Source organism: Tursiops truncatus, chromosome 3, assembly GCF_011762595.2.
Source record: "Tursiops truncatus isolate mTurTru1 chromosome 3, mTurTru1.mat.Y, whole genome shotgun sequence".
Taxonomy (NCBI): Eukaryota; Metazoa; Chordata; class Mammalia; order Artiodactyla; family Delphinidae; genus Tursiops; species Tursiops truncatus.
In genome coordinates, this window is record NC_047036.1 from 110913887 (window position 1) to 110937099 (window position 23213).

A 23213-nucleotide genomic window follows, 5' to 3' on the forward strand; every position below is an offset into this window, starting at 1 on the left:
GGAAGTCTCTCAGGAGGGATTAACCCAGTGTGACTCCTGCCGAGACATGGGGACCCCAGGACCGAAGCCCCTCCCTCCTCTCACGAGCTACACACACTGGGTGACCCAAGTTGGGATGCTGATGTGATCCTGACATATTGCAGCCAGTAAATCTCACTGCAGCCTGTTCAGCTGCCCCTGCAAGAGGTAGAACAAAACCCTCACAAAGTAAATATTCCAAACAAACAAAGCCAGTAATGCTTAAGCAGTGGGGTGTGTGTGTGTGTGTGTGTGTGTGTGTGTGTGTGTGTGTGTGTGTGTTGGAAGGGGTAAGAGAGACTGGAGAGACATGTACACAGGCAGAGAGATGAGTGAGGCAGTGATCGGATGTCCCCCCTCTCAGGCTGGAAACTTCCACCGTTCAGAGCAACACCTCATTAACCCAGATACCACATGACTGGAGACGAAGAGTGCAGTACAGCCCACCATGCCACCCACCAGGCAGGACAGCTCACCCAAAGGGAGTCTTCCAAATCAGCAGAGTGATTCCCGCCACACTGCAATTACCCTGCCCATCAACGCACCTTTGACAGAGACACGCACGCACCACCCCTAGCTAGCGTGCCCACCTCCCAGCTCAGCTTGCCAGCTATGGCAATTCCCAAATTGCTATAGACAGCTCACTGGGAGCTACTCAGTACCTTCTAATTAGGGTTCTACACTGCTTATCTGAGGCTATTGATATTGGCCCTAATCAGTAATTCTCACATAAAATATTTAAAGACCAAACAAGAAATTTGATTAAGGAGAGAGCATTTTACTTGGATTCCCACAGTGGTTTTCTGGAGACTCAGCTGGTTTTTTTCTAGGCAGGAGTAAATACAGTCAGCACAATTACCCACCAAAGGCGGTAGAAAATAGCAAACTCAGATTCACCTCCCCTACTCCTCTGAAATATTCAGCAATGGCTACCAAAACACTGGGCAAAGACCACAGGCAGGCAATTCACACAAGAAAAACACACAACTGGCCAACAAATCTCACTAGTAATCAAGAAATACACATTTCAATCAGACGCTGTCCCTTCGATCAAATCGGCAGACTGTCAACTCTACCTCTGCTGCTGTTGGTAAAAATGTATACTGGCTCACCAGTCTTCTCTGCCACGCTCTCCCCGTCTTCTGGAAAAGGCTACCCTCCTGCAAGGAATCTCTCCGCCAGCCACCCCGTCTGCAGCCACGTGGCTGGAAGTGGAGCCGCCATGTTCTGCCTTTCTGTCACCTCCAGCTACTGCAAATGGCCAGAATCAGAGCTCTGACCTAAGCCAGGCCCCTCTCAGGTCCCCCCACTGCCCTCGGTGATTGGTCAGGACGGGCCACTAAGACACTTCCCTGTGAGCTTTCAATAGGGGACAGAAGGGCTGGCTTCATTCCCTGTCTAGCGGCAAAGCTGCAAGGTACCACCCAGGAGAGCCAGCAGTAACCACACTCTGTCAGACTCACTGCGACACTTACGCACAGGTTCATACAACCCAAGACCTGGAACAGGGTAGAGCTGGTTAGCATCGTGGTCATACACAACAGGCACCCAAGCCCCGGCCCTCCGCCCCTACCTGTCACCCTCAGAAACGATGGCCGTTTGCATGAGTTCTCATCCCAGGCAGGAACACCACCCAGGGAGCCCAAAGCGAGCTGAGAATCAGGCCCTCACATTGTCTTTAGGAGGCAGGAGGAGCCCTGTGCCACTGTCACTGTCATGGGAGCTGGGGAGGCCTCAGGGATGCCTGGAACTCTCTCCTGCAACATTTCCAATGACAGCTTTGCATCATCAGTGCTCAGCATGGCCGCCGCCACCACCTCCACACATGAAAGACTACACAGTTCACAGTTTAGGAAGTGATTCCCAAAACTCTAGGAGCTCCCTTTAGGTGGAAGAACCCAAGTATAGAGACTCCCAGATGCTCGCTGCTTTGCAGCCCTCCAGCCTTCCAAGGAGCTTCGTGGCTTTCCTCTTCCAAGATTCCTTCTCCACCTTTTAACGTCAAGCTCAATGCAGTTAAGTAAACGGTCACACGACTTCTAAATGTGGACACAACACAAACCAGACAAGCAGGGTCCTGCTCCTCACAGGCCAGAAGGGTTGTGTTAATAAATACATTGGAGCGCTATCTACCCCAGGACAGTGGGTAGAGAGCGTACCCACTACACTGTCTACCCAAATTGTACCCAAGGACAGTTCCGTTTCATGCTACTATCCCAGTGCAAATATTAACAACAGGTTTCATTCAAAGGCCTCGTGGATTGGGCAATAAATTAGCCTTATCTATATATAAATCTGCAATCCACCGAGCCTCAGCCCCACAGACACATGTGCCCTCTTGCCTCCTTCATCGTGGTGGAATCTTCCGCCTAGTCTGAGCTCCAGGCAATATCTTTTAAACTTTCCTTCGGCTGCGTGCAAAATGCCGAAGAAGCATAATCCAAATTCGTTTCCAGCCATCAGCTCACAAAATGGCTGAGCTAGCCCTGTGCCCTTTCCCTCATTTGTGCGCTGGGCTGCCTTGCCCTTTTCAGCATGCAAGCATATTTCAGAGGTTTGCGAAAGTATTTCTCTCTGCAGACTGGCCTTTAGTTCAGGGGAAATTACCACAGCTTGACTGGGGTTGGAATCCGAGAGAAAATGAAATCACCTTCACGGGGCTCCTTCTGACAGGTTTGTAAAAAAACAGTAGAAATTCCTTCCCACCCACCCCTACTGCCACTGTCCGCCTCATTCTAGAATGGTGGGCTCAAGGCAGGACTTCGGAAAGCTCAGGCCACGCGGGCCTGCCTGTGAACGTCTCTGCTCAGGAGTCAGACTGCCAGGGTTCAGACCTTGCCTCCATCACTCTAGTTCTGTGACCTCAGGCACGTCCCTTAATATCTCTAGACCTCAGCTCCACCATCTACTGAGTGGAGAGGTTAGGTGGGAAAGCACATGCAGAGCACTTAGCCCAGACTTTGCGCCATGAGAAATTTCAGATAAATGTTAGCGATTGTCATGAATAATACTAACGATCCAATAATGCAAGTTTAAAGTGGATGCGTGGGGTATACCCCGGTAACACATGGCTTCAGCCTTTGAAAAGCGGACTTGTTGATATTTATGGCTAATCTGACCACAAAGTCAGTCTATTTCACGGATGCAGAAACTGAGACCAGGAAGGCCAAGTGCTTGCCCCCAGACTCCAACCTCTAAAAGGCCAAGCAGGGCTAAAAGTCCCACATCCATCTCTCCACTGTGGGGAGAACACACCATTCCTTGACAAGCACCCATCAGAGAATTCACTCCATATGCAGAGTGGGATGGGTGTCATTGTGATCCCCGTTCTGCAGTTGAGAAGACTGAGGCCTAGAGAGGTTAAGTAACTTATCCCAGGAAGCCCAGCTTGTCAATGGCAGAGAGGGATGTGATCCTACATCTGTCAGAATCCCGAGCCCCCAGTAGTAACGAGGAGGCCACATCACTCCTTTCTCCACTCCAAGGAAAAGCTTTCGATCTTGCCCAGCAGCAAGATCCAGTGAAATGGTGACCCTGGGGAGGAAGGACCAGAGGCCCATGGGACCAGGGCCATGGGGGCGATGAGAACCCAGCTGATAGGGAACACACTCCTTCACCTCTGACCTCCAGCAGGAACAGACCTTCCCTGGCACCGCGCTCACCCACCTCCCACTCTACCTCCCTTCACAAAGCTCCCCGCTCATACAGCACACTCACAACATGCCCTGCTCAGCCCTCCCCCCCGAGGGCACGAGGCTGAACTCCTGCAGCCACGCCGTTTGCCTCTTCCTCCTGGTGGCTGTTGGCAGCTGTGTTCCAAGGCACAGGGGGGCCTAAAGCAAAGAGAGGACTCCAGGTAGAAGCACACCCTGATTCCAAGAGATGCCAATGGCCAACAGTGACCCACGACAGGGAGGGAGAGCCCAGGAGTGTGTGCCATGATCCTTTAGCTGGTAACTAACCCCCAGCCCCACCCAAACAGGCTCAGCTGAAGCACCATGTGCCCAGCCCAAAGCCCACAGCGTGAGAGAAGGAGGAAGAAGGCCCCTGCCTTCCAGAAACACAGCACATCCTCCAGTAGGGCTGAGAGACCATCACGGAAGCCTGCGTGTGTGGCTCAGAGTCAGGTCGGGGTTCTTTCGGAGACAGAAGTCGTGCCCAGGCCTGGGACCAGTCGTGCTGGCTGAAGCTTCATGGAGGAAGCCAACATGCACAGTTGGCTTGCAGGGTCACCACCACCTGCCCATCTCCCTGGACGCCCATGTTCACCAGTAGCATCAGGTCAGGGAAGTTGGGCAGATGCCAGCCCACTGAAGGCCAGGTCTGCACTGTTGCTGGACAAGAAGCAGGACAAGCATGACAGCTTTGGGGGATTTTGGGGGACCCAGGGTTCACGCTGTCTGTTGACTCCCCCAGGATGTTCTGGTGAGCACCTTTGTGCTCTGGGTTAAAAGAGCTGGGAGAGCCTCTGCTGAGCCCTCTCCAGGCCCTCTGTGCTCCCAGAGCCCCTCGGACTCTTCTCCACCCAAAGAGCCCAGTTCCAGTGCTCTGTGCCTCCCAGGTGGCCTTTTACACCCAGACGCCCACAAGCGAAGGAGGATATTACGTGTTTTACAACCCCCCCTCGGGCAAAGCTGCATCCCCCACCACCCCACTTCTCTGAAGTAGGGAGCAAGGGATGTTTTCTACTTTAATGGCCGCAGTTAAATGTTTCATGGGCCAAAACTGAGGCCAGATCACTTTATAATCATTCTTCTGGCTCCTGCATAATTGATGTCCCTTATGCACTTTTCATGATCTAATTTATCTACCTCCTAAGCTGTTTTGTAAAACCTGAGTCCCATCTGTAATGATCTATGTCCCATTAGAAAGTCTACCAAGGGATTGGCTCCCCCAGCCCCATTTCTGGGCATAAACTAAGCTGCACTGGGTGGAGGCCTGATAGTCTCTAGCAGGGACGGAGGCCCAATGGGCCTTTAGAAAACACAACCAGGGGACTCAGAGGGCAGGGGGACTCCCCAGAGAGGCAGGGAAAATGCAGGCCTGGTACCACTGGGGCCAGGCACTGGGAACCACTGGCTCTGCTCCAGCTTCCAACAATGGCTTGCTCTAGGACTTGGACAAGACACAGACCCCTCTTTGCTTCAGTCTCCTTAGCTAGAAAATGGGCCACGGGCACATCACTTGTTGCTGGGATTATGAGATCACTGTGATGTTAGTACCTTCCCACCATGCAGGCGCACAGTAGGTCTGGACACTTGGAACTCAAGGCCCCGGTCCTTGGCAAGCTCCTCTTCCACTGGCAGCCTCCCGAGCCCGGACTTGCCCCGGCCCCTGACAGTGATAAAGTCCCTCTCACGCACCCGGCCATGGAGCACTGCCCACGTCTGTGCTTCTCCACGTCAAGCCTGCCTGAGCAGAGGCCAAACAAAGATGGATATTCCCTCTCTCCAGGCAAACGCAGCATCTCAGTCAATCTCTTGGCACTTGAACCACACTCGTTGCTCCTGTGTGGAATTCCACAGATGCTTATAAACACTTCCATTATTTCTGAAGTTTTATTTATGGTTTTTGTTAAACCTTTACTCTGAAATTTGCCATTTTTAACACTCGCTCACTGAGTAAGATTTATACGGGTTCTTCACACACAAGCTACCTGTAATGGACAGAACCAAAATCAATTTAGAGGGTCTCAAGAGCAGCTGACAACTCATTTTTATTGAGAAAGCGTTTTCTCAGGAAAAGGAGAGAAAACCTTAAGTTCCCAGAAACATCGGCTTCCCAAGAGGCTGGCGGCACTGAGCACACCTCTCTGTGCCTTCTTGCAGACGAGCTCCGGCAGCGCCAGAGCCCGCTCCTCTTTAGTCTAGGGATGGAAATGAGGGTGCCAGCCTCCCTGGGGGCTCCCTGCCCCTCGGTGGGCTCGAAATGCTCTGGGGGCACATGTTGCCCCTGAACCCAGTGATTCGATGGAGGCCAAGAGCAGGATGTGGCAAGGATGGTGAGGAGAAGTCAGCCATGTTGCAAATTTATTTAATGTTCTAAAACCCTCATCTAGAATATTGTGAGATTTCCCAATTGCAGGATGCAAGTTACCATCACGTCATTTGTTGGCACTGGGGTGATTTTATAGCTGGAATTGGGCCCTGGATTGTGGTCTTGTGCTTTGAGTTCATAGCCAGCCACAATGCCTCATCTAGAAGTCCAGCCCACTGGACAGGGAAATTGAACCTGACCTCCTAGGCTACAGGAGTTCCAGAAAAGGAAAGTCTGTTAACCTGGTGGTGGGCATCTCCCTGATGGCTTCTTCCCCCATTTGTAGTAAAAGCTGGCAAACCTTTTCTCATTCCTCAGATGTTTCCCTCTACCAGTATCTCTAAACATATGTTGCACTTTCTTCACAGCCATGTCATTTTGACTGGTTTTACAATCTTCTGGGAAGGGAATGGACACAGAGGTGGGACCCTAGTCCTTTTGCCATCCTCTGCTCTGGGGGTGGCGTGATGCTGCCCCGTCCCTCCTTCTGGTTCAGGGAAGGGTCTCCTTGCCCACAGCATTTCTGTTGGGAAAGGTTTTTAGTCCCCTGATGCTTCTACCCTTCTGTTTAGGCATGTGCCCAGAAACCTGGGCTGATCCTTCTGCAATAGTGAACCCCTGGGCCATTGAAGAGTGACATGGCCTCACTGGACACAAGAGATGGAATCAACAGGCAGAGACTTTTAAAGCCTTTAGAGAAAAAAATAAGATTATTTCATCTTTGGACTTTTCAATGCTGTTGGAAGGATTTTCCTTTTTCTCAACAGTGATAATAATGCTATAAAAGCATCTTTTTTTGTTATTTGTTTGCATTCCTCCCCCACACTCTGGTGTTTTCAAATTTAAAAAAAAGAAAGAAAGAAAGGAACTACAACACTTTTTGTACAAAAATGCTTAAAAGATTTTTAAAAAACAAAATTGAAATAAAATTCCCATCTGAAAGGAACCTCACCCACATTTTTTCAGGCCTTGTCAAATAAGGAAATCTCTTCCTTTGAAGATCAATGGTATAGAGATGACTTTGAACTCTTAATATCAGGCATTAGCGAGATAATGTTAGGTTTTACTAAGAATGAAAAGAATTTACCAATTTTCTTCCTGCAGCTCTGTGGGCTCCACAGAGAAGCTAATGACTAGATAATTGTTCAATGACCCTTGTGGTCCATTCAGAAATGTTTAGCGGAAGAAGAGAAGTTCCTTAAGAGACCAGTTATCAAATGGCTGAGCCCAGTAGCCTGGCAAGAAGACACAGGTCTGGAGAAAGCAGAATCCCAAAGAGTCTGGATGTATTAGCCGGCTTGGGCTGCCGTCACAAAATACCAGATTGGGTGGCTTAACCGACACACATTTATTTCTCACAGTTCTGGAGGCTGGAAGTCCAAGATCAAGGTTCTGGTGATTTGGTTTCTGGTGAGAGCTCTCTTCCTGACTTGCAGGTGGCCTCCCCTGGCTCTGTCCTCAAAGGGCCTTTCCTCAGTGCTTGCACACAGAGAGAGAGAGAAAGAGCTCTCCAGAGTCGCTTCTTATAAGGACACTAATCCTGTCAGATCCTGACCCCACCTTTATGACCCCATTTAACCTTAACTACCTCCTTAGAGGCCCCATCTCCAAATATAGCCACATGGGCATTAGGGCTTGTACATGTGAATTTGGTGGGGCGGGGGGCAGGGGGGGACACAAAGACTTAGTTCATAACACTGCATTCACCACACCCTGGTTCTCCCCTCCTTAGAAAATCCCTTCTCCAAGCCCCATTACCACCCCACACTGTGTGGTCCAAACCTTCTCCATATTCCCTGCCTCTGGCCTCTACCTCTCCCCTCCCTGGTACATTCTTCAGGAGCCCCCAGGTTCCAGATGCCTCTGCCTAACCCGCAGCTCCGAGTCCTTTCTCTGCTGAAACACCTCAGTGGATCCCCTACTCTGCACAGAATTAGGTCCATAATTCAGAGAGTCAGTAAGTGCAATGATTAAAACTTTGGAGTCAGACCAACGTGCAAATTCTGGCTCTGACCTTTAATAGCTGTGTGATCTTGAATAATTTACTTAATGCCTCTGACCCTCAGGTTTATCTTCTGTAAAATGGGGAAAATAACAGCTCCCACTTCATCAGACTGTGGTGGAACAAAGAGAATGTGGGAAGTGCTTAACAGAATGCCTGGCGCTTAAAACTAAACAAAGCGTTGGCCCTGGTTGTCATTATATTCCATCAGCCCCTCGGTGATCTCATCCTATCTTGTGGCATTAACACTATCTCAGGTCAACTGGCCCCTAAATTTACATCTCCATCCCCAATCTCTCTCTAGAACTCTACGAGGAAAGCCAGCTGCCACGCAGATGTCCACAACGTCTCGGGCTTGTCACGCCTAAGCTGGCTCCTGATCCAACCCCAACCTGCTCCACCCACAGGCTTCCCAATCCCCATCACAGAGGCTGAAACTGTGTCTTCATCTTTGACTCTTCCAGTCTCTCACACCCTCATTCAGTCTGTTAAGGAATCGTCCATGTCACTGGCATGACACCACTCCAGCCAGGCCACCGTCACCTCTCACCTGGGGCTGCAGCAGCCTCCCAAACGGTCTCCCTGCCTCCAGGTTTTCACAGTCAGGTTTGCACACAACACACAGAATGACAGTTTCAAAGCAGAAGTCACATCGCATCTCTCATCTATTCAAAGTCCCCCAGAGGCCCCCACATCACTGACGCTGAAGTCCAAAGCCCTACGCTGGTCTCAAGGCCCCCAGGGGCTCTCTGACCTTCTCTCCTGCCACTGTCCCCGTGCGCACCCTGCTGCGACCACATGGGCCTCCTGCTGCCCCTCAAGCACATCAGCTCTCCTGCCTCGGGATCTGATCCTGGAATGCTCTGCCCCCAAATATCCCCTGAGCTGACTCCTCACATCGCTGTCAAATTGCTGAAATGGCATCTCAACGAGGCCTCTTTTGCAACCCTGGTCAAAACTGCAACCTCCGGGCTTCCCTGGTGGTGCAGTGATTGAGAGTCCGCCTGCCGATGCAGGGGACACGGGTTCATGCCCCGGTCCGGGAAGGTCCCACATGCCACGGAGCGGCTGGGCCCATGAGCCATGGCCGCTAAGCCTGCGCGTCTGGAGCCTGTGCTCCGCAATGGGAGAGGCCACAACAGTGAGAGGCCCGCGTATTGAAAAAAAACAAAAAACTGCAACCTCCGCCAAACACACACATACACCCCTGCTGTCCCCACCCTCTACTCATTCTTTCCCCCTACACTTACCTCTTCCTAACACACTGTATATATTACTTGTATATTATATTTTTTGTTTACTGTCTGTCTTCCCCTGCTAGAATGTGAACTCACAAGGGAGTAACGTGTATCTGTGTTGTTCACAGCTGCACATCCAGCCCCTAGCAGTGTTTAGCACATAGTAGTCACTCAGTAAGTACTTGTCGGCTGAATGAAGGCTCAGCCGTTAACTCACACATTTATTCAGTAAATACCCACTGAGCATCTTCAAAGTGCATTCGGGCCTCGACCTTTCCAGCCACTTTCAGAACCTCCCTCCACAGAACCTCTTACTAAGTGGCTCTCGTCTCTCTGTCTAGATACCTATGTTTTGGACGAACTTTCCCTGAAGCCTTGCCCACCCGTCTCCACGTGTGGAAAGCCCATCCCTCCTCCTAAAGCCAGCCCTCCTCCTCCGTGAAGCCCTTGCAGCCAGTGTGGGGTGCTTGCCGTTGGGTTTCTCCGTGCCTTTCCTCTGCCCATTTTCCCATCTCGCTGAGCATCGTCGAGGATTATGATCTATCCCATATTCCCTGCTAACCTCTGAGATCCTCAGTGTTGAGCCACATTTGCTCCTCTTAAATCTCACCCGCTCTGCGAGGCACACCTCAGCTGTTTCAGAAAAACTGAGGAGTGCGCTAGCATGCATCTGTATCAGCCCATAAATTAAAAAGTCAAAAGTAAACCCTAGTTTTGGAGAGTCAGCTCATTTGGCCCCCTGAGACAAGAGTGCCATGAAATGATGTAATTACCTTCCTCCCACCTGGCTCACAGCCCTGTCAACAGCCCCAGAAGGAATATGCTGCCTCTCCGGGAGATGCACCTCTATCGTGGAGCCCACGTGCAGCCCCTCCCACACCTCAGCCCCTACCCTGGCTCCGCCAAGACTGCTCCTCCGAGCCCATTAGCTCGGGGGGAAATCCCGAACAGGACTCTGTGCACCTAGGAAAATAAAAACGATTCATTTGGTACAAACATGCGGGGTCTACCTGGCACCTTGCACCAGTTCAGCTGGACTTTATCCTTGAAGTAATGAGTTACGCTGTTCAGTTTCTTGCTCCAGAGAAGGAATGGGGCATCCTCATGCATATGATCAAAAACATACCCTCCAGCCCTGCCCTGAGACCTCATGCTATGGGACACCAGCTGACACATCACCCGTGACACCCCGAGCTCATGTGTCCCCATACTTGTCTATGTAGGAATTCAAGGAAAAGCAACATCTGGGTTTCCGACACTTCATCTGGCTTTCACCCCGCTCTTAGCAGGGGACTGTTGGCACCAAGGCTAGGAGAGGAGGCGAGGTCTCTGCTTTAACCACATTTCCACTGCTTTTTCTCCTCTTCCCGGAGGGGACTGCAGTGGGAGTCATGGAAAGCCGAAGGAGCGGCATTACGTTGAATTAGACATCCCTCCCCAAGTCAACACTGATCCCACGGCCCAAAGCAGCAATCCAAGTTTTATTTGCTCATAAACATTAATGGGACCAAACCTCAGGGAAAGGAACAGGAAAAGCCAAATGCCAGAGAGCAAGCAGCCCCGTAAAACACAGATGTGGGGCAGGGTGGGGAAGATCAGGTCTTGGGGGAAAGGGGCTCTGAATTCTCCCTCCACAGAGGGACTGTCTTTGCCAACTTGGGGGATGGATCTGGGTGGCTTTTCTAACGCCTTGGAGTTCTACAAACACTTTTCTCGAGGCAGCATAAAAAACACTTAACATAAGAGCTGTGTTCTTAACGGCCCAACCTCTGCCAAAGAGCAGCGGTGGCACAGACCCCACCAGCGGGCTCTACTTCTCCCAAACCAACCTGAGACCTGGGGAGGGACCCCCGTCTCAGAGCAGGGCTGGGACATCTTACCGGAAAATTGAGAGACCCCAATCCCAGCCCCGCCTTCTCAGTAACAACACAAGTGATTTTAGAAAAACTCACATAATCTTCCTCAGCCTCTGCTCTGTCACTTCTGACGCGGGGCACATCCCGTCTGCCAGCTGTGAGGCCCTGGGGCCATGTGATCAATGAGAGAGAGTGTATGTGATTAATGAGAGGGTATTAGGAGCCAGGCCCCTGCTAAGCGCTTTGTATGCCCTAACTTATTTGATTCCTTCAACAATCCTAGGAGATAGGTACTATGATCCCCATTTCACAGGCTGAGAACCTGAGACTTAGAGAGCCTAGGCCCGTGGTCTGAGGTCTCACAGCTGGAACATGGCAGAGCTGGGAACAAAATCCAAGTCCATGTCGAGTGGTTTTTAAGCCGTAAGCTATCAGACCTGACTCCACACAAGGCCGGGCCCTGGCCTAGCACACAGCAGCTGCTTAAGCAAAGCTTCTTCAGTTGAATTAAGTCCACTTCCTCGGACTTACGCGCCAGAGCCGCAGCCCTTCGGAGGCCCCTTCCCTGGAGGTTAGAAGCAGCCCCAGGTCTGTTTTTCTCCTCTTACAGGGAGAAGAACCACGGGGAAGTAGAAGCTACTTCTGACCCCTCCAGCTCTGTATTTAGGTTTCAACTGAGAGGAGGGGAAAGAGCACATATTCTTTCCCAACTTCTTCTCTCATTTGAATATTGGATTTCTACATGGTTTTGGATTTGTAGAAGCACGGTTCCCCAGAGGAATTCCCCGAGAAGCCATCTGCTTGTGTGCTTCTGAGACACCTTGGCAAAGGGAAATACAGGATGCTAATCAATCATCCAAGGGGGGCCGCTCACTCTTTCCCTGGGAGGTGGGTAAGCACGAGGCCTTGAGCAGGAGGGCTACATTGCCAAAGAGACACAGATTCAGGCCCTGCAGTTGCTCTGGCCATCCCAGGATCAACTCTGACTGGGGTCAGGTCAGGTCTGACACTTTGTATCAGAAATGCCAGGGGGCTGCTTCAGTGTCTGTGCCCAGAGCAGACCCCACTGCAGACACAGATAGGGATGCAGACGTAACACTGTGAGGATGCCCAACAGGGGTCAGTTGAGTCATAGCACTGTCCCCAGGAGGCCAGCTTTGAAATGTGGCGTCCAATGCCACACTGACCCTTAGCTGTGGTTGCCCCAACGCCAGCACCATCTTGGTGGGCAGGAAAGCCTGGGTCTGTCCAAGCCATAGCAGGTCACACTCGGGTGGGCCCTCTAGGTATAGCCCTCCCTTCCAGGACGGCCACTGGGTCCAGTGTGTCTCACTAGGGTCCAATGTGTCTCACTAGGGATCAAGGTAACATTGGCAACAAACGCGTGAACAGACAAACCAGCTTCCAAGTAGAATCTTATTACCTAAGCTTTAACAAGCCCCAGAGAATTTGGTCTACCACGCAGTTTCATTGGTGGAGAAAGCCAGGCCTTGAGAGGTTCAAGTACTTGCCCAAGGACACACCACAAGCCTCCCAGTCCAGGACTCCATCGTCTAAAAAAACAATGTACCTACCTTCATTAAAAAAAAAACTTTGTTGCAAAAAAATGCTAACCATCATCTGATAAAACAGCATTGCCACAAACCTTCTATTTATAAAAGATGCAACATCTGCGAATCACAGTAAAGCTCAGAGCAGTAAGACGAAAAACAAAACAAAAACACTCGCAAGAACCAGCTCTGGGTCAGCAGTGCCCACCTGGAGCAGCCAGCAGCAGCAAGGTGGAAGAAGGTGGCCACCCTGAGCCATTCCTGGCCTCTATGAAGGGAGCTCCAGCCCCTCGGGTGGTTCCTGCTTCCTCTCGGTGTCCCCCTGCTCCTCTCTCCAAGCTCAGGGAGCTTCTGTCACATGTTCAGGCTGCCTCTGTGCCTTGACAAAAAGGTTTTCAAACTGGAAGAATTCCCTTTAATATTTCATCACTATATGCAAAACAAGACGGTCAGAACAGCCCAGGGCCTGCACTGCTGTAGGGGAGTGGGATTCGGCAGATGGAGTGTTCCTGCTCACATCTCGCCCTCCACCAAGCAGCCTGGGCCCAGGTGAGCTTCATTTGGCTGTGAAAGTGAGCACACATGCCCGCCTTTGGGCCAAATGCTCCGGCTGAACCATAAAGCATGAACCAGGAAGCAATCGGTCTGCAAACTCAGGCTGCCAGAAGGGCTGGCTCAGCGGTCGAGGTGAACAGATGTGCCTGCGCTCTGCTCTAGCGGGCCTGCTCCAAGCTCAGAGGAGGCCACAGCAGGCCAGATGATAAACTGCCTGCCTGATCTTCAACTTGGGAGGAAATTTAGAACGTGTGAGTCCATGAAGTATTGCAGTTGGCCAAAAAGTTCATTGGGGCTTTTCCTAAGATCGTAGTTAGCATGAGAATATAGAGTAGTCAGGGGGCCCCAGGGTGTGTGGGAGGACAGGAGACTTGCACAGGACTTTAATAGGCTTCCTGTACAGCAAAAGGGATCTGCGGTCAAATGAGTTTAGGAAATACAGGATTAAAGAACGTTTAACAGATGCTTTTTGCAGGACTTCTCGGAGCCTTTGAAATGCTACTGTTGATTGGGAACCTCCAAGAAGGAAGCAGAGGATAGGGTATCCCCCAGTATTATTCAGCAGGCCACAGAGCATCTCCCTGGACTGGTACCCAACGGAACCTTCTAAAATGGAGTGAAATCGTGTCTAGAGGAAGTTTCAGAGAGAGACACAAATGTCCACAGCGGCCACATCTCTGTGAGGTTTTGGGAAATTCTGCATCCTCTTCTATGAGGCCTAAATCCCCACCTGGGAACCGCCAATGAGTAAGAGAAGGGCACTGCCCAAGCTGGTGTCCACATGGACACATGTTGTGTGAAGGTATGTATGCAACGGGAGGGGTCCGCCGGGGTCCTCTCTGGGAGTCACAGGGCTCCCAGGCACTAAAAGACCCTGACACACCCCTGAGTCCCTGAGGACCCTGCCCTGTACACCCCCGTTTCCATCCCTGGTCTCCACCCTTCTCCTCTGCTACAACTCCTCCCTCCCCCAACCATGTTCCAATGTGTCCCTTACACAGCTGTCTCTCAGATAAGCACACAGGTTTCTTTTACAACCACAGAGAAACATATCTGTGCTACCAGATTACCATGCAAAGCCAAAACGCTTTGAGAAATCTTAGGGATTAACAGTGCCCATCCCCAGCTCCATTAAAGACCAGATTGCATTGAGCCCAGGACTCCTTGGTCCCCTTCACGAGCCCTCCTCCTCTCAGCCCTTCCTAGGGGTCAGTCTCAACCCCAGGTGCCTTCCCCAGGGCCGGGCACCTTTTTTCCAACTCCCATCGCTAAATTCCACATCTCAGCACTCACTCCTTTTCTCTGACCCCAAAGCGCATCTCATCCTTTGGGCAGTGCTGTGCTCCCCAAATATGCCCTGAGGTCAACAGATCTCCCCCCAGACTCTCAGCAAACCTCTGGAAACAGCCTCCAGGACCCAGCGCACCCACAGAAGCCCGGCATGCCAAACTTCTCCCCCCAGCACACGCTTGTCATCCAAGGACAGTGCTGGCGCCAAAGCGCTTCCTTCACATGGGGACGCAACAACGTCTGAGCGGAACCAAAACCTGCGCAGCCCAGTAGCCCCAGGCTCACGTCTCACCTCGCCGTGCCCTCCTCTCACCCGCAGGCCTGCTGCCCACACCATCGCTCATCAGATTGTCTCCTTCTGGGTTGATAGGGTCCTTCACAGGCTTCTCATCAGGCTGAAAAGAAGTAAAGCATATTTTAATTCATACACTTTGGGATTCTTAAAAAAATGGGGTTTAGGGACACATAACGTTATGATCTTCGAAATCCAGCCGCCTCATTTTCCCAGAAGAGCAAACTCGGGCTGAGGGGGGTGAGGAGAGGTACAGTTCTGAGAGGAGGTATCTTCAGAGGGAAGCTTTTAAAAATGTCAGATGTTATTACTGTGAACACACGAACCCTTCCCGTGAATGTGGTTCCCGGGCATGGCTTTACGGCAGCTCAGCAATGAGACTACGTTTAGAGAGAAAACTTCCAAAACGATCACACAAACCAGCATTAACACAGAGAGCAGAACAGAAACAACACACACCGAAGTGCAGGTGTGGGACTCAGAGAGATGCCCGGAGTGGAGACTGGCACCCACAGGCAGGGCCTCCCAGCACCTCTCTGAGCTCCTGGCAGGTGAGCAAATCTGCCTTCCCAGAAGCCCACCTGTCTGCAACCCCACCCTGGGCACAGGGCTCGGAGGCAGGTCTTGGGCTTCCACTGGGACCCAGAGACACTTGGTGCCAGGGCCAGGGAAGCACCAAGTCTCCCCTCCCACCCTGCTTGTGTGCTGTATGCAAACGCTTAATGATCTCACCTCACTCCCAGGTGATGCTGCTGGGCAGTGCTCCCCTGGCCAGCCTGTCTAGCTGCCCTGACCTTGACAACCACAGCAAAGCTGAGAAGACAGACAGACAGACAGACACACACACACACACACACACACACACACACACACACACAATTCATTCACCCTGCCTGAATTTGCCAGGACAGCTCCACATGGGACGTCGTAACAAGGTCCAGGACAGAGACACGATGGGTGCTGAGTACCAGCTCCCCACAGCACCTTGGCCCCTTAGCAAGGAGGAAAGGAGCCGCTGAGGTTCTGGAGAGTTCACACCACGCCCAGCACCCTGAGTGCCCTTCTCTCTTAGTGTGTACGTAGCCTGCTGGGGGAAGCCAGAGACATGCATGAAAGAGCAGCACGAGGGTCCGGGTCCCTAGCCACCGAAATGCATGAGTCATGCAGAGGTCGATGGCCACAGGAGGTCAGTGAGGGATATTAGGGACCAGGAAAATTTAAGGAAAGGAGGCTACAAAATGGGTTAACTGTGGAAAGGAGAGTGTTGTGAACGGGTCGTTCCAAATGGGGGAGCAGTGAGAGCCAGGGGGCAGAGGTAGAGGTGCAGATGGGCAGGAGCGTGGGCCGTAGTGCAGGAAGCTGGGAGCCCAGTCCTGCGCCAAGGCCAAGGTGAAGAGGGGGCCTCCGCTTCCTTCCTCCCACGGCCCACTGCGAGCCCCTCAGCTGGCATTTCCTCCTTCTCCGCCCGACCCCAAAATATTTCCCCTTCTCAAAATGACTACTTTCCAGCAGTTCCTTGAGGGGCTTTTAATGGCCTTTGAAATATAAGCCTGGGGCTGCAAACGCCGCCCGGCCAATTTGCTGGAACACTTCGCCTCACCAGAAATTCCTTCTAAAATGACTTTTCTTCTTCCACCACAAACACAGTCTTTGGAGCAATGGGCCTTTTAATCATCAATTATAAGTCTTTTTTTTTTTTTTAACATCTTTACTGGAGTATAATTGCTTTACAAAGTTGTGTTAATTTCTGCTGTATAACAAAGTGAATCAGCTATATGCATACATCTATCCCTATAGCCCCTCCCTCTTGAGCCTCTGTCTCACCCTCCCTATCCCACCCCTCTAGGTGGTGAGAAAGCACTGAGCTGATCTCCCTGTGCTATGCGGCTGCTTCCCACTAGCTATCTATTTTACTTTGGGTAGTGTATATATGTCCATGCCACTCTCTCACCTCGTCCCAGCTTACCCTTCCCCCTCCCCGTGTCCTCAAGTCCCTCGTCTACATCTGCGTCTTTATACCTGTCCAGCTCCAAGTTCTTCAGAACCATTTTTTTTTGAGATTCCATATATATATATGTGTGTTAGCATACGGTATTTGTTTTTCTCTTTCTGACTTACTTCACTCTGTATGACAGACTCTAGGTCCATTCACCTCACTACAAATAACTCAATTTCGTTTCTTTTTATGGCTGAGTAATATTCCATTGTATATATGTACCACATCTTCTTTATCCATTCATCTGTCCATGAACACTTAGGTTGCTTCCATGTCCTGGCTATTGTAAATAGAGCTGCACTGAACATTGTGGTGCATGACTCTTTTTGAATTATGGTTTTCTCAGGGTATATGCCCAGTAGTGGGATTGCTAGGTCATATGGTATTTCGATATTTAGTTTTTTAAGGAACCTCCATACTGTTCTCCACAGTGGCTGTATCAATCTACATTCCCACCAACAGTGCAAGAGTGTTCCCTTTTCTCCACACCCTCTTCAGCATTTTTTGTTTATAGATTTTTTGATGATGTCCATTCTGACCAGTGTGAGGTGATACCACTTTGTAGTTTTGATTCACATTTCTCTAATGATTAGTGATGTTGAGCATCCTTTCATGTGTTTGTTGGCAATCTGTACATCTTCTTTGGAGAAATATCTGTTTAGGTCTTCTGCCCATTTTGGGATTGGGTTGTTGGGTTTTTTCATATTGAGCTGCATGAGCTGCTTGTATATTTTGGAGATAAATCCTTTGTCAATTGCTTCATTTGCAAATATTTCCTCCCATTCTGAGGGTTGTGTTTTCATCTTCTTTATGGATTCCTTTGCTGTGCAAAAGCTTTTAAGTTTCATTAAGTCCCATTTGTTTATTTTTCTTTTTATTTCCATTACTCTAGGAGGTGGATCAAAAAGGATCTTGCTGTGATTTATGTCATAGGATGTTCTGCCTATGTTTTCCTCTAAGAGTTTTATAGTGTCTGGCCTTACATTTAGTTCTTTAATCCATTTTGAGTTTATTTTTGTGTATGGTGTTAGGGAGTGCTCTAATTTCATTTTTTTACATGTAGCTGTCCAGTTTTCCCAGCACCACTTATTGAGGAGACTGTCTTTTCTCCATTGTATATTCTTGCCTCCTTTATCAAAGATAAGGTGACCATATGTGCGTGCGTTTGTCTCTGGGCTTTCTATCCTGTTCCATTGGTCTATTTTTCTGCTTTTGTGCCAGTACCATACTGTCTTGATTACTGTAGCTTTGTAGTATAGTCTGAATTCAGGGAGCCTGATTCCTCCAGCTCCGTTTTTCTATCTCAAGATTGCTTTGGCTCTGTGGGGTCTTTTGTTTCCATACAAATTGTGAAACTTTTTGTTCTAATTCTGTGAAAAATGCCATTGGTAGTTTGATAGGGATTGCACTGAATCTGTAGATTGCTTTGGGTAGTAGAGTCATTTTCACAATGTTGATTCTTCCCATCCAAGAATATGGTATATCTCTCCATCTGTTGGTATCATCTTTAATTTCTTTCATTAGTGTCTTATAGTTTTCTGCATATGGGTCTTTTGTCTCCTTAGGTAGGTTTATTCCTAGGTATTTGATTCTTTTCATTGCAATGGGAAATAGGAGTGTTTCTTTAATTTCTCTTTCAGATATTTCATCATTAGTGTATAGGAATGCAAGAGATTCCTGTGCATTAATTTTGTATGCTGCTACTTTACCAAATTCATTGATTAGCTCTAGTAGTTTTCTGGTAGCATCTTTAGGATTCTCTATGTATAGTATCATGTCATCTGCGTACAGTGACAGTTTTACTTCTTTTCCGATTTGGAGTCCTTTTATTTCTTTTTCTTCTGTGATTGCTGTGGCTAAAACTTCCAAAACTATGTTTAATAATAGCGGTGAGAGTAGGCAACCTTGTCTTGTTCCTGATCTTAGAGGAAATGGTTTCAGTTTTTTCCCACTGAGAATGATGTTGGCTGTGGGTTTGTCATATATGGCCTTTATTAAGTTGAGGTAAGTTCCTGCTTTGCCTCCATTCTGCAGAGTTTTTATCATAAATGGGTGTGGAATTTTGTCGAAAGCTTTTTCTGCATCTATTGAGATTATCATATGGTTTTTATCCTTCAGTTTCTTAATATGGTGTATCACATTGATTGATTTGCATACATTGAAGAACCCTGCATTCCTGGGGTAAACTCCATTTGATCATGGTGTATGATCCTTTTAATGTGCTGTTGGATTCTGTTTGCTAGTATTTTGTTGAGGATTTTTACATCTGTGTTCATCAGTGATATTGGCCTGTAGTTTTCTTTTTTTGTGACATCTTTGTCTGGTTTTGGTATCAAGGTGATGATTGCCTCGTAGAATGAGTTTGGAAGTGTTCCTCCCTCTGCTATATTTTGGAAGAGTTTGAGAAGGATAGGTGTTAGCTCTTCTCTAAATGTTTGATAGAATTCGCCTGTGAAGCCATCTGGTTTTGGGCTTTGTTTCTTGGAAGATTTTTTTCTCTTTTTCTTTTTGCGGTACGCAGGCCTCTCACTGTTGCGGCCTCTCTCGTTGCAGAGCACAGGTTCTGAACGCGCAGGCTCAGCGGCCATGGCTCACAGGCCCAGCCGCTCCACGGCATGTGGGATCCTCCCAGACCGGGGCACGAACCCGTGTACCCTGCATCAGCAGGCAGACTCCCAACCACTGCGCCACCAAGGAAGCCCCTCTTGGAAGATTTTTAATCACAGTTTCAATTTCAGTGCTTGTGATTGGTCTGTTTATATTTTCTATTTCTTCCTGGTTCAGTCTTGGAAGGTTGTGCTTTTCTAAGGACTTGTCCATTTCTTCCAGGTTGTCCATTTTATTGGCATATAGTTGCTTGTAGTAAGCTCTCTTGATCCTTTGTATTTCTGCAGTGTCAGTTGTTACTTCTACTTTTCATTTTCTATTCTGTTGATCTGAGTCTTCTCAGTTTTATTCCTGATGAGTCTGGCTAATGATTTATCAATTTTGTTTATCTTCTCAAAGAACCAGCTTTTAGTTTTATTGATCTCTGCTACTGTTTCCTTCATTTCTTTCTCATTTATTTCTGATCTAATCTTTATGATTACTTTCCTTCTGCAAACTTTGGGGTGTTTTGGTTCTTCTTTCTCTAATTGCTTTAGGTGTAAGGTTAGGTTGTTTATTTGAGACTTTTCTTGTTTCTTGAGGTAGGACTGTATTGCTATAAACTTCCCCCTTAGAACTGTTTTTGCTGCATCCCATAGGTTTTCATTGTCCCGTCGTGTTTTAATTGTCATTTGTTTCTAGGTATTTTTTTGACTTCCTCTTTGATTTCTTCAGTGATCTCTTGGTTACTTAGTAGCATATTGTTTTGCCTGCATGTGTTTGTATTTTTTACAGTTTTTTCCCCATAATTGATATCTAGTCTCATAGCATTGTGTTCAGAAAAGATACTTGATACGATTTCAATTTTCTTCAATTTACCAAGGCTTGATTTGTGACCCAAGATATGGTCTATCCTGGAGAATGTTCCATGAGCACATGAGAAGAAAGTGTATTCTGCTGTTTTGGGATGGAATGTCCTATAAATATCAATTAAGTCCATCTGGTTTAATGTGTCATTTAAAGCTTGTATTTCCTTATTAATTTTCATTTTGGATGATCTTTCCATTGGTGAAAGTGGGTGTTAAAGTCCCCTATTATTTTGTTACTGTCGATTTCCCCTTTTATGGCGGTTAGCATTTGCCTTATGTATTGAAGTGCTCCTATGTTGGGTGCATAAATATTTACAATTGTTATATCTTCTTCTTGGATTGATCCCTTGATCATTATGTAGTGTCCTTCTTTGTCTCTTGTAACAGTCTTTATTTTAAAGTCTATTTTATATGATATGAGAATTGCTACACCAGCTTTCTTTTGATTTCCACATGGAAGGAATATCTTTTTCCATCCCCTCAGTTTCAGTCTGTATGTGTCCCTAGGTCTGAAGTGGATCTCTTGTAGACAGCATGTATATGAGTCTTGTTTTGGATCCATTCAGCCAGTCTTTGTCTTTTGGCTGGAGCATTTAATCCATTTACATTTAAGGTAATTATCGATATGTATGTTCCTATTACCATTTTCTTAATTGTTTTGTGTTTATTTTTGTAGTCTTTTCATTCTCTTGTGTTTCCTGCCTAGAGAAGTTCCTTTAGCCTTTGTCATAAAGCTCGTTTTGTGGTGCTGAATTCTCATAACTTTTGCTTGTCTTTAAAGGTTTTAATTTCTCCATCGAATGTGAATGAGACCCTTGCTGGGTAGGGTAATCTTGGTTGTAGGTTCTTCCCTTTCATCACTTTAAAATGTCCTGCCACTCCCTTCTGGCTTACAGATTTTCTGCTGAAAGATCAGCTGTTAACCTTATGGGGATTCCCTTGTATGTTATTTGTTGCTTCTCCCTTGTTGCTTTTAATATTTTTCCTTTGTATTTAATTTTTGATAGTTTGATAAATATGTGTCTTGGCATGTTTCTCCTTGGCTTTATCCTGTATGGGACTCTCTGTGCTTCCTTGATTGACTATTTCCTTTCCCATGTTAGGGAAGTTTTCAGCTATAATCTCTTCAAGTATTTTCTCAGACCCTCTCTTTTTGTCTTCTTCTGGGACCCCTATAATTCAAATGTTGGTGCATTTAATGTTGTCCCAGAGGTCTCTGAGATAGTCCTCAATTCTTTTCATTCTTTTTTCTTTATTCTGCTCTGCAGTAGTTATTTCCACTATTTCATCTTCCAGGTCACTTATCTGTTCTTCTGCCTCAGTTATTCTGCTATTTCATTTATTGTGTCATTCATCACTGTTTGTTTGCTCTTTAGTTCTTCTAGGTCCTTGTTAAACGTTTCTTGTGTTTTCTCCATTCTGTTTCCAAGATTTTGGATCATCTTTACTATCATTATTCTGAATTCTTTTTCAGGTAGACTGCCTGTCTCCTTTTCATTTGTTAGGTCTGGTGGGTTTTTACCTTGCTCCTTCATCTGCTGCATATTTCTCTGTCTTCTCATTTTGTTTAACTTTCTGTGTTTGGGGTCTCCTTTTTGCAGGCTGCAGGTTTGTAGTTCCCATTGTTTTTGGTGTCTGCCCCCAGTGGGTGAGGTTGGTTCAGTGGGTTGTGTAGGCTTCCTGGTGGAGGGGACTGGTGCCTGTGTTCTGGTGGGTGTGGCTGGATCTTGTCTTTCTGGTGGGCAGGTCCACGTCCGGTGGTGTGTTTTGGGGTGTCTGTGACCTTATTATGATTTTAGGCAGCCTCTCTGCTAATGGGTGGGTTTGTGTTCCTGTCTTACTAGTTGTTTGGCACTGGAATTTGCTGGCAGTTGGGCGGTGCTGGGTCTTAGCATTGAGACAGAGATCTCTGGGAGACCTCTCACCAATTGATATTATGTGGGGCTGGGAGGTCTCTGGTGGTCCAGTGTCCTGAATTCTCCCACCTCAGAGGCTCAGGCCTGAGTCCAGGCCAGAGCACCAAGACCCTGTCAGCCACATGGCTCAGAAGAAAAGGGAGAAAAAAGGAAAGAAAAAAAAATAAATTTAAAAAAGAAAAAAGTTATTAAAATTAAAAAATAAATAATATAATGATAAAAAAAAAAGAGAGCAACAAAACCAATAAATAAATCCACCAATTATAACAAGCGCCAAACACTAAACTAAGATAAACATAAAAATCAGAAACAAATCAGTCACAGACAGCAAATCCCAAGTCTACAGTTGTTCCCAAAGTCCACCACCACAATTTTGGGACAATTTGTTGTCTAGTCAGGTATTCCACTGATACAGGGTACATCAACTTGAGTGTGGGAATTTAATCTGCTGCTCCTGAGGCTGCACAGAGAAATTGCCCTTTCTCTTCTTTGTTCGCAAGGCTCCTGGGGCTCAGCTTTGGTTTTGGCCCCACCCCTGTGTGTAGGTCACCCTCAGGCCTCTGTTCCCACCTAGACAGGAGGGGGTTAAAGCAACAGCTGATTAGGGGCTCTTGCTCATTCAGGCTGGGGGGAGGAAGGGATAGAGTACTTATAATCAGAATGCAGGGCGAGCCTGTGGTGGCAGAGGCCAGCATGACGTTGCAACAGCCTGGGGCACGCTGTGTGTTCTCCCAGGGAAGTTGTCCCTGGATCACGGGACCCTGGCAGTGGCGGGCTGCACAGGCTCCCGGGGGTGGGGGGTGGTGGTGTGTGGATAGTGACCTGTGCTTGCACACAGGCTTCTTGGTGGCTGCATCAGCAGCGTTGGCATTTCATGCCCATCTCTGGGGTCTGAACTGATAGCTGTGGCTCGCACCCATCTCTGAAGCTAGTTTAGACAGTGCTCTGAATCCCCTCTCCTCACACACCCCGAAACAATGGTCTCTTGCCTCTTAGGCAGTTCCAGACA

General features: G+C 48.3%; 1 long non-coding RNA gene across 1 annotated transcript in view; it reads right to left on the reverse strand.

Moving 5' to 3' along the window:
- The window catches only part of LOC141278217 (uncharacterized), a 64438-nt gene extending 49552 nt beyond the window's left edge, over positions 1-14886 (reverse strand). Inside the window, exon 1 of the long non-coding RNA XR_012330564.1 lies at positions 14838-14886. This is a non-coding gene — a long non-coding RNA (uncharacterized lncRNA). The remainder of the gene's footprint in view (positions 1-14837) is intronic.
- Between the last annotated feature and the right edge of the window lie 8327 nt (positions 14887-23213).